This window comes from Schistocerca serialis, chromosome 7 (genome assembly GCF_023864345.2).
Source record: "Schistocerca serialis cubense isolate TAMUIC-IGC-003099 chromosome 7, iqSchSeri2.2, whole genome shotgun sequence".
NCBI lineage: Eukaryota > Metazoa > Arthropoda > Insecta > Orthoptera > Acrididae > Schistocerca > Schistocerca serialis.
The window spans coordinates 559,066,129-559,082,053 of NC_064644.1; the positions used below are offsets into that span (position 1 = coordinate 559,066,129).

General features: G+C 44.9%; 1 protein-coding gene across 1 annotated transcript in view; it reads left to right on the top strand.

The window, feature by feature from the left end:
- Positions 1 to 15,925, top strand: part of LOC126413244 (steroid receptor seven-up, isoforms B/C) — a 556,948-nt gene that overhangs the window by 270,723 nt on the left and 270,300 nt on the right. The gene's annotated exons all lie outside the window — the stretch shown is intronic.

The window sequence follows — 15,925 nt, forward strand, 5'->3', positions numbered from 1 at the left end:
TCTTGCAACTGTGTTTCTTTAAATGAGTGGTTCCCGACTGGAAAAACAATAAAGTGGAGCAGTTTATGCACGATACGTACCCAGTAGACGCAATGTTTTCATCTACAACAAACAGAAATGTACTCCATACTTGGCTTTCTTAGACCTTCCCGTTTCTTTAATGTGTAAACATTGGTTTCAATCTTACGTCTTACTACACTGGCATCCTCGCGCTGCATGATTACAGAGAGACACACACCACAAATAAGAAGCCCGTACTGGCTGCAGTCTCACACGTGTAAATGTGTTTGAAGTTATGTGCCACGTATTCGGTTCGGTCACAAGAACTAGTGCGGGTAGCCTATCCAGTTAGGGTGTGCTCGCCCCACCTCGTATTTTGTGCTCGCTTCCTCGGTCATGCAGGACTCTAATTCGAATGAATTGCACACACGTATTTACGTCAGTGGCGGATACAAAAAACCTCAAGTATGGGGCGCTAAAGACGTCTTGAGCTACCTTTACTTTTACCGCTGCCAGAATGTTCGCTTCCAGGCTTTTGTGGAGTGTGAACAAATACCTACGGTGAAAGCGACAAGCCAATATGTATCTTACGACATATAATATAAGGGCGAGTTTCCAATTATGACATCATCCGGCAATTTATGTGTGTGGTCAGAATGAGATTTTCACTCTGCAGCGGAGTGTGCGCCGATATGAAACTTCCTGGCGGATTAAAACTGTGTGCCGGACCGAGACTCGAACTCGGGACCTTTGCCTTTCGCGGACAAGTGCTCTACCAACTGAGCTACCCTTGTGTGTGGTACTTTTATTGTCGATTCCGTTGCTTTCGAGTGCAATCGATAGAGAGCCTAATAGTAACAATGCGCTTTTAGGGAATCTTCTCGCAAGTCGCTATTATCGGAGATAAACGCACCAATAGTTATTACGTTATTAGTGAAAATATTGTTACGAGTCCCTTAACAATATTTTTACTGGGAAATTGCTATGAATTACTATTATTAATACTTCACAATCAACTGATCACTGCCGCGCAGGATTAGCCGAGGGGTCTGGGGCGCTGCAGTCATGGACCGTGCGGCTGGTCCCGGTGGAGGTTCGAATCCTCCCTCGGGCATGGGTGTGTGTGTGTGTGTTTGTCTTTAGGATAATTTAGGTTAAGTACTGTCTACGCTTACGTACTGATGACCTTAGCAGTTAAGTCCCGTAAGATTTCACACTCACTTGAACTTGCTACAACTAGGACTTTTTATTTATTCATTCTTCAGTCTTAATATTTCTGCTTCTGAATGTAAACTAGCTTCCTACTCGGCCAATAGTCCATATTTATAATGCTACGTATCGAAGGTCCTCTGTAGAAGAAAACAGTGGAATATTCGCGACTTTTCTGGAAAACAAAAGCCAGACAGAATAGTGTCTCGAGATCACTAGAATCGCCGCCACTTTTCTCATAGGGATGTGTCAGCTATCTATGTGCCAGACATAAACATATCCTGGAGGAGGTTCGAGTCCTCCCTCGGGGCCGGCCGCGGTGGTCTTGCGGTTCTAGGCGCTGCAGTCCGGAACCGTGGCACTGCTACGGTCGCAGGTTCGAATCCTGCCTCGGGCATGGATGTGTGTGATGTCCTTAGGTTAGTTAGGTTTAAATAGTTCTAAGTTCTAGGGGACTTATGACCACAGCAGTTGAGTACCATAGTGCTCAGAGCCATTTTTTTAAGTCCCATAGTGCTCAGAGCCATTTGAACCAACCTCCCTCGGGCATGGGTGTATGTGTTTGTCCTTAGGATAATTTAGGTTACGTAGTGTGTAAGCTTAGGGACTGATGACCTCAGCAGTTAAGTCCCATAAGATTTCACACACATTTTGAACATAAACACATAAAATACGATGACGGGGACACCCATACTACATAGGAATGTACAACTACTCGATGACTCGATTCAGCCGAGTCGACTGACGAAAGAAACGAACGAATAGCGTGCGGGATGACTGGCGTGGGCGGCGCTGGTGGCAATGCGGGCTGCCTCGGAAGAGGGGGGGGGGCGTGGGGGGGAGTTCCCCCCATGCACCTCCCATATGCATGCACCACTGATTACGTTTGCCACGTCACAAACGGTGTCCAAACCTGTGATGTGGATTCCAGAAAGGAAGCTCTATCCACTGGTATACATCTATTTTCTGTAGATCTTATAGTTTCTATACAGTTGTCTACAGAAACGCCGGATGCACTTACGAATAACGCTTTACGTTGTGGGGAAACAGCGCCTGGAGAGACTTCGCCGTTGGCATGTTTGCATTAGCTGACTGCGAAAGCTACGGAAAGACACACAGTCGCCGGGCCAGCTAATTAGCCCGCGACGGTCTGGCGAGGCCTGCGCATCAGAAGGCGGCGGCTCTGTTTGCAGAGCAGCGTGCAGTGCGCTTCCGCGAAGGGGCGTCGCTTTGATGTGGCGCGGTTGCCCAACGCGGCGGGTCGCGCCCTCGCAGAGCGCCGCGGCTTCCGCGAAACGGGCGACACTTCCTCGTCGCCGCGTCCTCCGCCTGCGTCTCCTTGGACAGCCCTGCGAAACACTCCCTTCAGTTGTCCTGCCGCAACGTTAGAGGAATGGCAGGAACGTGCAGTAATTAGGTAGCACATGCTGCCTACGCTCTGTGGAACGGACACGAAGCACAGGTTGCCTGAACGGGAGGAGTTTCATCTTATCTCTGTCACTCGCCGGTCGGAGTGGCCGAGTGGTTCTAGACGCTACAGTCTGGAACCGCGCTACCGCTACGGTCGCAGGTTCGAATCCTGCCTCGGGCGTAGATGTGTGTGATGCCCTTAGGTTAGTTAGGTTTAAGTAGCTCTAAGTTCTAGGGGACTGATGACCTCAAAAGTTAAGTCCCATAGTGCTCAGAGCCATTTGAACCGTTTTGAACCATCTCTGTCACTCCTTCTTTCTTACGTTCACGACAAGCCCTATCTCTGTGACTCTTTCCTTCTTACGTTCACAACAAGCCTAGCCCTAATTTTTTGGCAAGAGTGACACATTTCAAGCGCTTATTCTCTTTATTTATTAAAAAATTTACCTCTGCCCCATGACTTTTTATACTTATCTCGAAAGAACTAACTTTCCTAACTAACTTTCAGGCTGCTTCTTTATGTGGAAAATAAAAATACAGAAAAAAAACACTTTACGAAAAAACCGCTTTACTTCATTATCTATCAGCTAATTTCTTTCTCTTAAGTTCCATCAAGCGACATCATTCAAAAATTTGTTTTCATAGCTTACAGCATGCCACGATCCCCACAGCACTGAGGAGAAGAAAATTGCAAATGGCCTCCATGATGAGAACGTAGCGCAAGCGTACTGGATGCGAGCACAGTTACTCATCCGTGAGGTGAGCATGGTTGTGCTGCGTCCTGATTAGGGAGGCCGTTACAGGTACTTCTTCGCACAAAAAAAATGTTCAAATGTTTGTCAAATCTTATGGGACTTAAGCTTACACACTACTTAACCTAAATTATCCTAAGGACAAACACACACTCCCATGCCCGAGGGAGGACTCGAACCTCCGCCGGGACCAGCCACACAGTCCATGACTGTAGCGCCTAGACCGCTGCAGTGGTTAGACACTGGACTCGCATTCGGGAGGACGACGGTTCAATCCCGCGTCCGGCCATCTTGATTTAGGTTTTTCGTGATTTCCCTAAATCACTCCAGGCAAATGCCGGGATGGTTCCTCTGAAAGGGCACGGCCGACTTCCTTCCCCATCCTTCCCTAATCCGATGAGACCGATGACCACGCTGTCTGGTCTCCTTCCCCAAAACAACCAACCAACCTAGACCGCTCGGCTAATACCGCGCGGCCTTCGCGCAGAGCTGTGTGATATATATATTTCAAGAAATTGTCGACGGTGACAAGAGCCACTTGTCCATCTCCATTCCTTTAACCTGTATGAGGGTCTCCTTCACGATTGTCCTGTGCGAGGTTACTAGTGGCTCAGTCGCCTATAGACGTACGAAGGTGTTCCTGTAATGCCTTGCCATTGACCCTCGGAAGTAACGATGATGACCGCTGTCACGGCAGTCACGTGACGCTGGAGATTAGTTTCTGCTAATTGAGCTGTGCGCATGTCCCTTACCGCAGTACAAAAAAACGACCGCAGCTGGGTGTGGCGTCAGTCAGTGCATTCTGCGGAATTCTTCTTTCTGAGTTGCCACAGACTGCCCGCCGACTGTTTCTGTATTGGAATAGGAGCACGCGCGAGGGGTCTACGTGGCACATCAGAGCAGACCGACGAAGTTCTTAAGATGTCTATCCACCTGGCGTCTTCAGATGATCTTGTCCCTCTACACGCGTAGCACTCAGGTCGCACGTCCGATGTTCTGGATGTGAGGCTAAAGGAATGGTAGTTGCTAGTGATTCGCCTAAGTTTACCGGTATGTCAATGACATAAGACTTTCACCAGATAAAACTTAAACTGCTCACAAAAGTTGTGACAATTGTACGCCTACAACATAGTTCAGATGTTTACATTGATAATTCTGGAATATTATATGCGTTATACAACTGCAGTCACAAATCAGATTACACATCCTCAATTCTGTCTCTGTCTGTATTGTTCACAGAGTGGCAATTTCTAAAAATTATCGTGTACGCGCCCATCTCATATCAGTGTCGTGTGGCCACCGTTTTCACGACTACGCTGTCGGACTCATTTATAACTGCAGAGAGCACCCTCTGTCACCTCGGTGGTCCCTTCCTGCGTTTCGTTATTCTGCTACAATTAAAAGTGGCTATTAAAATGAAATCTGAACTGCCGGCCGGAATGGCCGTGCACTTCTAGGCGCCACAGTCTGGAACCGAGCGACGCTACGGTCACAGGTTCGAATCCTGCCTCGGGTATGGATGTGTGTGATGTCCTTAGGTTAGTAGGTTTAATTAGTTCTAAGTTCTAGGCGACTGATGACCTCAGAAGTTAAGTTGCATAGTGCTCAAAGCCATTTGAACCATTTTTTAAATCTGAACTGACTGGAGGATAGCTTACAATTGAGAGTGTATCTCCCATTATTTTGAGCGAAATCCGAATTGTACCGATAAAAACGCGAGATCTGGCGTGGTGGGACAAAAGTAGTTGCCCCATTTCTTCGTGGCACTTAATCGAATTATACGACTAGTACGTTTGCGCAGTTTCACAAGGAACTTCCTGTTGGTGTGATGAATGGCAGCCAGCTCAAGTTGTAGAAGAATGTAAATTAATGCAGACGAGTTGGAAAAATCAACCTGTAATGTTCGGGTACAGCATTAGTACTCTCCTGCTTGACACAGTCAGTCGTTTGAATCTCTGGGCGTAACGTTACAAGGCGACAAGAAATGTAATACATGTAAGGAATGTAATAAGGAAGGCGAATGGTCGACCTCGGTTAACTGTGAGAATTTTGGAAAAGTATAGTTCATATGTAAAGCACACCGCATATAGGACGCTAGTACTGTTCGAGTGTATCCGTATCGGGTACGATCAAACGAAGACATCGAAGCAATTCAGAGGCCGGCTGCTAAATTTGTTATCCGTAAATTAGAGCAACACCCACGCATTACGGTGACGCTCCGTGATCTGAAATGGCTCTCCCTGGAGGGAAAGCGACGTTCTTTTCGAGGAGCAGTATTGAGAAAATTTAGAGAACACACATTTGAAGTTGTGATCACCTCACTCCTGTTTTTTACGTCGTACGTCAGGAACATTGTTGTTTCTCAACTACGAACTGAAGTATGGGATTGTACTGGGTGATCAAAAAGTCAGTATAAATTTGAAAACTTAATAAACCACGGAATAATGTAGATAGAGAGGTAAAAATTGACACACATGCTTGTAATGACATGGGGTTTTATTAGAACAACAACAAAAAAATATTGCTAGACGCGTGAAAGATCTCTTGCGCGTCGTTTGGTGATGATCGTGTGCTCAGCCACCACTTTCTTCATGCTTGGCCTGCCATGTCCCCAGACCTCATTCCGTGCGATTATTGGCTTTGGGGTTAACTGTAGTCGCAAGTGTATCGTGATCGAACGACATCTCTAGGGATGCTGAAAGACAACATCCGACGCCAATGCCTCACCGTAACTCTGGACATGCTTTACAGTGCTGTTCACAACATTATTGCTCGACTACAGCTGTTGCTGAGGAATGATGGTGGACATATTGAGCATTTTCTGTAAAGAACATCATCTTTGCTTTGTCTTACTTTGTTATGCTAATTATTGCTTTTCTGATCAGATGAAGCGCCAACTGGCGGACATTTTTTGAACTTTTGTATATTTTTTTCTGATAAAACCCCATGTCATTCCAAGCATGTGTGTCAATTTGTACCTCTCTATCTACATTATTCCGTGATTTATTCAGTTTTCAAATTTATACTGACTTTTTGATCACCCGATGCATTGTGGCTCCGGGAGCCAGAAAGGCTACACCGTCCGCCGCCACGTGCTGGGCCCGCACCGACGCGGAGGCGCGCCAGTAATTCGTGTGCGTCACGGAGGAACTGCGTGTCGGTGCGGCCAGCAGCTTCCAGCCGGCTGGACAACGGCACCGCGCGCAGATCTGCCGCAGGATCAACGACCTGCGAGCGGCGAGCCGGGACGAGCGTGCCGCCCTGGGCGGCGGCGGCGGCGGCGGCGGCGTCTCCGCGCCCGCGTGTGTCGTCACGGATGGGCGGCGCCAGCGGCGGGTGGCGCTCTGCGCGTGCGCACCGCGCCGCCGTCCATTACCCACGGAGAGGTCCCGCGCCGCCGCCGCCGCCGCCGACACCGCCGATACCTGCACAGTAACACGGCGCGAAATAGCCGCACACCACTGTTCCAGCTTACGAAAATTCCTTTTACTAGGCTCTCTAACTTCAACATTTCTCATCTCGATGCGTCACAAGCAACAGGGATGTCCAACACGCGGTCGCGGTCCGCATGTGGCTCAATAAGTGGGCATGCTCTAGACACTAGTCAGTTGCAAACTAAATCTAATCTCTGTTGAGCAGCAGTGTATATCTAGGGTGAACCATAACTCCACCGACAAACTTTCAGAGATTGTTCAGAGATACGTTCCGAGTATTTTGGTCTCAGGTCTGACGGTTCGTTAGAGTAATACTGTAATTATGATTTATTTGCTTTGTTACTGCAGTCACCCTTGTTTCTGTGACAACTCCTTCAGAACAGTAAAAGCCAGTAATATACAATAAACAAACCGTACCACAACACAGAAACAGAGTAATGAAATGAACTTCAGACGAAACACAGTACTGTGGCGTCACTGTGGAACACTGCAGTCCAGCATATTGCCGTTCTCGCGCTCTTCCATTGCATTGAGGACACCCGTAATTCGAGGAGTATATCGGCCAACTCTTCCTCAGGAAACCTATTCACAGAACTATTGAGTATCACCTTCAACGTACAACTAACAGTGCCGAAAAAGCAAACACGAAAGAGAACCGAGCAGTACTAAATGCAAAATTGTTGGCAAATAGTAAAATGGGTACGGTGAGCGAATTGAAACAAGACACGTACCGCATACCGTCGACTTTTTCACAGTTCTGTCAGACAGCAAAAAAACTGGCAGTAATTCCAGTCAACATGTAGGAATCTAACCTCTACCGACGTGAAGTGATTAGCACCACGGCGAAGAAGGTTCCTTATCACAGTTGCACAGGATTTACTCTATTTCCATAAATTAATTTCACTATGCGTCTCTAAATCTCTAGCCGTAAGACGAGAGGCTCGAGCGTCTGACGGATTGGCCGGTTCTAAGAACGGGACTCTGGAGTCCAAGTATAGCACGGGCGGCAGTGCTAAGAACGGGATGGACCAATGACAGAACAGCAACGTACGGCGGCAGTTTTAGATCGAAAATATTCAGTTTAATACAGAAGATGAAATATCTTTCAAAATACATCTCTAGTGTATAGTATTTGCTATTACTTAATGTGACTCTCACTGTTTCGTACGATTTAACTTACCTTGTATGTAGGTTTCTTAGCACATCCCAGAGAAGTTTGGCATAACAGTCATCTAATTACATTAGAGTTCTAATCAACATATTAGTTTTTGATATTATGTCAACGCCAATGGCGATGTGCTCAGTATCCAGAGATATTGACTGGGTTGTTTATTTTGTACATTATATAACTTCATTTCTAAATTGTACTATCTGTGTTAACAGAATTTCTAAACAAATGATTGTAGGTAAGCACTAAAGCTTTATGACAATATTGGTGCAATTTTCGATGATTTTTCTTTTTATAGGTCGGTCTGTTCGTTCAAAGTAATGTCACGATGTTCAATCTGCAGAGCGCCACTTGTTAACATCCTAATTTATTTAGTTGTTTTCCAGATAGGTACAGCAATAGATCGATATTTTTTTCTATCATTTAAATTAAATTTCTGTCAATTTTGGTTAATGAGCTAGAAACATTTAAAATTTTAGGAGGTGGCTGTACTGCGCGGTACACTACTGGTAGTGTTGAGTTGGACCTTCTGGCGGCGGAATGTTCATTACAGTGAGGTGATCAAACGAGTGCCCATTTTCCTGAAAGCAGAACTCATTGAGCCTTCTAAACGACCAGCCGACCCCGTGTCAACTTACTGCAGTCGCAGAGCAACAAGCTTCCTCGTTCTTTGTTCTAAATTATGTCCGACTACACTGTTACAGAAAATACCCTCGCATTGCTCTATAGCAGGCAGGTCGGAATGCGCAAATAAACATACCAACCCACAACGTCAGATGAGCCCAAACAACGCACCGAGTTGTGCATTCAGCAGAATGAGCACTCATTTGAACGCTTCTGGTCAAATGGCTCTGAGCACTATGGGACTTAACTTCTGAGGTTATCAGTCCATTAGAACTTAGAACTACTTAAACCAAACTAACCTAAGGACATCACACACATCCATGCCCGAGGCAGGATCCGAACCTGCGACCGTAGCGGTCGCGCGGTTCCAGACTGTAGCGCCTAGAACCGGTCGGCCATTTCGGCCGGCGGCAGGGTCAGGGATTTTCTCTGCCTCGTGATGACTGGGTGTTGTGTGCTATCCTTAGGTTAGTTAGGTTTAAGTAGTTCTAAGTTCTAGGAGTAGCGTACCCGGGCCGGGCCGTACCCGTGGTCTAGGGGTAGCGTCTTTGATTCATAATCAAAACGTCTTCGGTCCCGGGTTCGATCCCTGTCACTGCCTAAATTTTGATAAATAATCAGCATTGGCGGCCGAAGACTTCCGGCATAAGAAGTCAACCTCATTCTGCCAACAGCCTTGTCAAAGAGGGCGGAGGAGCGGATAGAGGTTCAGGGCACTCTCTTGTCCTACGGGTGGGAAATTGCCCCTAAAGGCGGAAGAATCAGCAATGATCAACGACATGAGGATGCAGAAGGCAATGGAAACCACTGCATTAAAGAAACGTAACGTGTATCCACAGGACATGTGGCCTGTAATTGAAGAAGTGTCATGATGATCTCTCCATTGGCAAAATTTTCCGGAATAGTCCCCCATTCGGATCTCCGGGAGGGGACTGCCAAGGGGGAGGTTACCATGAGAAAAAGATTGAATAGTCAACGAAAGGATAACGTTCTACGAGTCGGGACGTGGAATGTCAGAATCTTGAACGTGGTAGGGAAACTAGAAAATCTGAAAAGGGAAATGCAAAGGCTCAATCTAGACATAGTAGGGGTCAGTGAAGTGAAGTGGAAGGAAGACAAGGATTTATGGTCAGATGAGTATCGGGTAATATCAACAGCAGCAGAAAATGGCATAACACGTGTAGGATTCGTTATCAATAGGAAGGTAGGGCAGAGGGTGTGTTACTGTGAACAGTTCAGTGACCGGGTTGTTCTATTCAGAATCGACAGCAGACCAACACCGACAACGATAGTTCAGGTATACATGCCGACGTCGCAAGCTGAAGACGAACAGATAGAGAAAGTGTATGAGAATATTGAAAGGGTAATGCAGTATGTAAAGGGGGACGAAAATCTAATAGTCATGGGTGACTGGAATGCAGTTGTAGGGGAAGGAGTAGAAGAAAAGGTTACAGGACAATATGGGCTTGGGACAAGGAATGAAAGAAGAGAAAGACTAATTGAGTTCTGTAACAAGTTTCAGCTAGTAATAGCGAATACCCTGTTCAAGAATCACAAGAGGAGGAGGTATACTTGGAAAAGGCCGGGAGATACGGGAAGATTTCGATTAGATTACATCATGGTCACACAGAGATTCCGAAATCAGATACTGGAATGTAAGGCGTACCCAGGAGCAGATATAGACTCAGATCACAATATAGTAGTGATGAAGAGTAGGCTGAAGTTCAAGACATTAGTCAGGAAGAATCAATACGCAAAGAAGTGGGATACGGAAGTACTAAGGAATGACGAGATACGTTTGAAGTTCTCTAACGCTATAGATACTGCAATAAGGAATAGCGCAGTAGGCAGTACAGTTGAAGAGGAATGGACATCTCTAAAAAGGGCCATCACAGAAGTTGGGAAGGAAAACATAGGTACAAAGAAGGTAGCTGCGAAGAAACCATGGGTAACAGAAGAAATACTTCAGTTGATTGATGAAAGGAGGAAGTACAAACACGTTCCGGGAAAATCAGGAATACAGAAATACAAGTCGCTGAGGAATGAAATAAATAGGAAGTGCAGGGAAGCTAAGACGAAATGGCTGCAGGAAAAATGTGAAGACATCGAAAAAGATATGATCGTCGGAAGGACAGACTCAGCATACAGGAAAGTCAGAACAACCTTTGGTGACATTAAAAGCAACGGTGGTAACATTAAGAGTGCAACGGGAATTCCACTGTTAAATGCAGAGGAGAGAGCAGATAGGTGGAAAGAATACATTGAAAGCCTCTATGAGGGTGAAGATTTGTCTGATGTGATAGAAGAAGAAACAGGAGTCGATTTAGAAGAGATAGGGGATCCAGTATTAGAATCGGAATTTAAAAGAGCTTTGGAGGACTTACGGTCAAATGAGGCAGAAGGGATGGATAACATTCCATCATAATTTCTAAAATCATTTGGGGAAGTGGCAACAAAACGACTATTCACGTTGGTGTGTAGAATATATGAGTCTGGCGATATACCATCTGACTTTCGGAAAAGCATCATCCACACAATTCCGAAGACGGCAAGAGCTGACAAATGCGAGAATTATCGCACAATCAGCTTAACAGCTCATGCATCGAAGCTGCTTACAAGAATAATATACAGAAGAATGGAAAAGAAAATTGAGAATGCGCTAGGTGACGATCAGTTTGGCTTTAGGAAAAGTAAAGGGACAAGAGAGGCAATTCTGACGTAACGGCTAATAATGGAAGCAAGGCTAAAGAAAAATCAAGACACTTTCATAGGATTTGTCGACCTGGAAAAAGCGTTCGACAATATAAAATGGTGCAAGCTATTCGAGATTCTGAAAAAAAAGTAGGGGTAAGCTATAGGGAGAGACGGGTCATACACAATATGTACAACAACCAAGAGGGAATAATAAGAGTGGACGATCAAGAACGAAGTTCTCGTATTAAGAAGGGTGTAAGACAAGGCTGTAGCCTTTCGCTCCTACTCTTCAATCTGTACATCGAGGAAGCAATGATGGAAATAAAAGAAAGGTTCAGGAGTGGAATTAAAACACAAGGTGAAAGGATATCAATGATACGATTCGCTGATAACATTGCTATCCTGGATGAAAGTGAAGAAGAATTGAATGATCTGCTGAACGAAATGAACAGTCTAATGAGTACACAGTATGGTTTGAGAGTAAATCGGAGAAAGACGAAGGTAATGAGAAGTAGTAGAAATGAGAACAGCGAGAAACTTAACATCAGGATTGATGGTCACGAAGTTAATGAAGTTAAGGAATTCTGCTACCTAGGCAGTAAAATAAACAATGATGGACGGAGCAAGGAGAACATCAAAAGCAGACTCACTATGGCAAAAAAGGCATTTCTGGCCAAGAGATGTCTACTAATATCAAATACCGGCCTTAATTTGAGGAAGAAATTTCTGAGGATGTACGTCTGGAGTACAGCATTGTATGGTAGTGAAACATGGACTGTGGGAAAACCGGAACAGAAGAGAATCGAAGCATTTGAGATGTGGTGCTATAGACGAATGTTGAAAATTAGGTGGACTGATAAGGTAAGGAATGAGGAGGTCCTACGCAGAATCGGAGAGGAAAGGAATATGTGGAAAACACTGATAAGGAGAAGGGACAGGATGATAGGACATCTGCTAAGACATGAGGGAATGACTTCCATGGTACTAGAGGGAGCTGTAGAGGGCAAAAACTGTAGAGGAAGACAGAGATTGGAATATGTCAAGCAAATAATTGAGGATGTAGGTTGCAAGTGCTACTCTGAGATGAAGAGGTTAGCACAGGAAAGGAATTCGTGGCGGGCCGCATCAAACCAGTCAGTAGACTGATGGAAAAAAAAAACAGTTCTAGGGGACTGATGACCATAGATGTTAAGTCCTATAGCGCTCAGAGCCATTTGAACCATATTTTGAACTTCGGCCGGCTGGACGCCTCTCTCAAAAAAGATCGCTGCTGGGCCGGAGCGTCCACCAGCTGTCTGGCGCCTCAGACACTACGAGGCGCTGTTCCTATCGTCCTCCCAATCTGAATCAATTCTGAGTCCACAACCATTCCATTGCGAAGAAACGGAATAGTCATCTGTAATTGGCAGTCGCTGGGAAAAGAGAGCTGACTGAATACATTATGACGGTAACTGAGAGCGATGCTTTCGTTTCGATTGCTCGAATTATTATCGAGAGTGAGTCAGCAAAACTGCCGTTCGATTCCGCTGCCGTCGCAAACAGGTTCTGCAAGTAAAATAATTAAGAGCCCTTTCTCAGTCTGTTACCGTCAAACACTCGTGTACTTTATTTACAAGGACGGTTAGAAATTCTCAGAAGTGAAAATAAAATAAACGACGCAGTCCTTTCGTCCGAGAATCTGCTTCACTTCTGCAGCTAAATTGTGATCCGGAGCAGTGTGCGGTATACTGCATGAGCCGAGGCGTCACGTGATCAATACAACAGCAACTAACGCACGTATGCATTCCACGAGCAGCTGAGTACTGTGAGAATCAGGACACATCAGTGCTGCTATTGTCATCCATTGTCCATATTCTCCCACTTACTAGTCATGGCGTAAAAAAAAATCCATACGAGGTCATGAGTGATTTATTCCGTCTTTGCATATCTCACTGCGCAACTGCAGCCGGTAGTGCAATAAAAAGTGGTAAACATGCGACGTCAGTTGTGTTGCAAAGCAGTTGGATGTATTCCCATCTTTTCAAAAGGGCGCCTAACGATGAAATGCGCAAAATTTGGCCAGCTTGCTTTAGCGTTATGAATTTCTTCTCTTTACATGTTTATTATGCAATGCTGTTGATTCGCAGCCGGCCGCGGTGGTCTAGCGGTTCAGGCGCTCAGTCCGGAACCGCGGGACTGCTACGGTCGCAGGTTCGAATCCTGCCTCGGGCATGGATGTGTGTGATGTCCTTAGGTTAGTTAGGTTTAAGTAGTTCTATGTTCTAGGGGACTGATGACCACAGATGTTAAGTCCCATAGTGATCAGAGCCATTTGAACCATTTTTGTTGATTCGCATTTCTTTTGTGTACCATTTTAAACTGAATTGAAAAGCAATAGCAAGTAGCTCGAAACGTTTTAAAGTACGATTACGGAATAAGTTCGCATATTGCGACTATGCACTGACGTCAGCTGTCTGCGACAGATGAAAATTTGTGTTTGACCGGGACTAGATCCCACGATTTCCCGGTTGTTGCAAGCGGCTGCCTTAACCACTAAGTGACATGTGACTTCGTGGTGTACGGAAGTTTGGAACGGTCGTGGAGGCGCGCTTCGATAGCCAAAGTGGTTAGGCGACCGCTCGTAATAAGCTGGAAATCCGTATCGAAACCTGTTTCGGCACAAATTTGCTTGTGTCGCAAACAGCTGACGCACTGTACCCACCATTAATGTTTTAAACTCCACTGAAAGGCAGAGTCATACAGTGTCTTGTTGAACGGATTAAGAAGAAACACAAAGTGTTGCATTTGTTTCGGCGTGTAGAAAGCGTCCGCTTGCATAGGAGCGTGTTATGAACGTATCTTTATTGATGGTTTTCGTTAATCACTGCCTGCCGTTGTGGCCGAGCGGTTCTAGGCGCCTCAGTCCGGAACCGCGCTGCTGCTACGGTCGCAGGTTCGAATCCTGCCTCGGGCATGGCTGTATGTGATGTCCTTAGGTTAGTTAGGATTAAGTAGTTCTAAGTTCTAGCGGACTGATGACCGAAGATGTTAAGTCCCATTGTGCCCAGACCCGTTAATCATTCATTCTACTGCCGCTACGAACTAAGCGGTATTTTGAGCGATACAGAAGCGAGTCATGCCTGAATGCGTTCTACGCACTATTCTACCATTGTATGTATGGTACTTTCGTGATGACGGTTTAGTATTAAGATTAGTTTACGGGAATGCCGGACTGTTTGCACATTTCCAACCCACGTGGTGCCGATGTGCGTGAGGCTCAGGGCAGCATTTATACCATGGTGCGTTTCATGCGGAAATAAGTGAAAAATTCAAATTTACTTGTCAGTACAAATACTAAGAGCTCGATACAACACTCCTCTCTGAGAACTAACAGAGATGTACAGGTGTCAAAATACTGGAACTCAAACAGTTTCAGAGCGCACAGTTTTTCTCCGAGCAATACGCTGTGTGATTTACTCACAAAATGAAATTATTAAAAGATATAGTTCTGATTAAACGGTTATGCGTACGGGTGAATGATAATACGATGAATGATAAAGTTCTTAGGCAAGTTAGAAGCCGTAGACGTAATATCTGAAATGATTCGTAACCAACAAAAGGCGGAAAATGGCATGTTAGTGATGACGATGAAAAAGGCGAAGATACTTTCTTCATAGCTTTACTGTAATGACGCTCGGTTCATTTCCTTCATTGTATACAATAAAATGAATACATTTTCGTATAGGCCCATCTGGAATGCAAATATTAATTTAAAATGACTGAAAACGTACGAGTTGATTGCCTAACAGTATACAGAAAATAGAATATAGAAAAACAGTATATAGAAAACTACACAGAAAATGAGGAATTTGTGAAATTTTATTAACATTAATATTACTATTTATCAGCACTACATGCTTTTGTTCATTAGTTTTTAATTATAGCTTCTTTTGGAGTGTGATGAAATCTATCTGTAGGGTGTGCCAGTGAGGCTTTATGTACCAACATTTACGCCATTTGTAAGTGAAATAAGTTTTATCGTAGCACTTATGAATCTTTGGAATATAAACAACTCTATGTGAAAGTGTTAACTGGTGCGGTTTCGTTTACGCTTGAGCAGTGCGTGGAGCCAAAAATCGTTAGAGAAAAGTATGATTAAAGACACCAATTAGATACTTTAACAAGCCACTCATTTAACCCTAGATTACAAAACAGTCTTAAAATTTAAGAATATCGTAGGGGCTAAAACAAGACTTCCGTACTTAATTGGTATGTACCGTTGGAATCTAATAATTGTAATAAATAATTGTAAAAACCTATAAATTATGACTTCCTTTGAAAAAACTGTGGCGCGCATGATTAGTCGAGCGGTCTCAGGCGCTGCAGTCATGGACTGTGCGGCTGGTCCCGGCGGAGGTTCGAGTCCTCCCTCGGGCATGGGTGTGTGTGTTTGTCCTTAGGATAATTTAGCAGTTAAGTCCCATAAGATTTCACACACATTTGAACATTTTTTGAAAACACTGGGGAGTAGTAAACTTTACGATTGTTTAGTAACGTAGTAACATTTCCCTCCCATCAGTGTTCTAGGGTTAAAGTACAATCTGAATAAATTTATCTTTCTATACAGGGATATATTTGAGTACATAACCTCACTG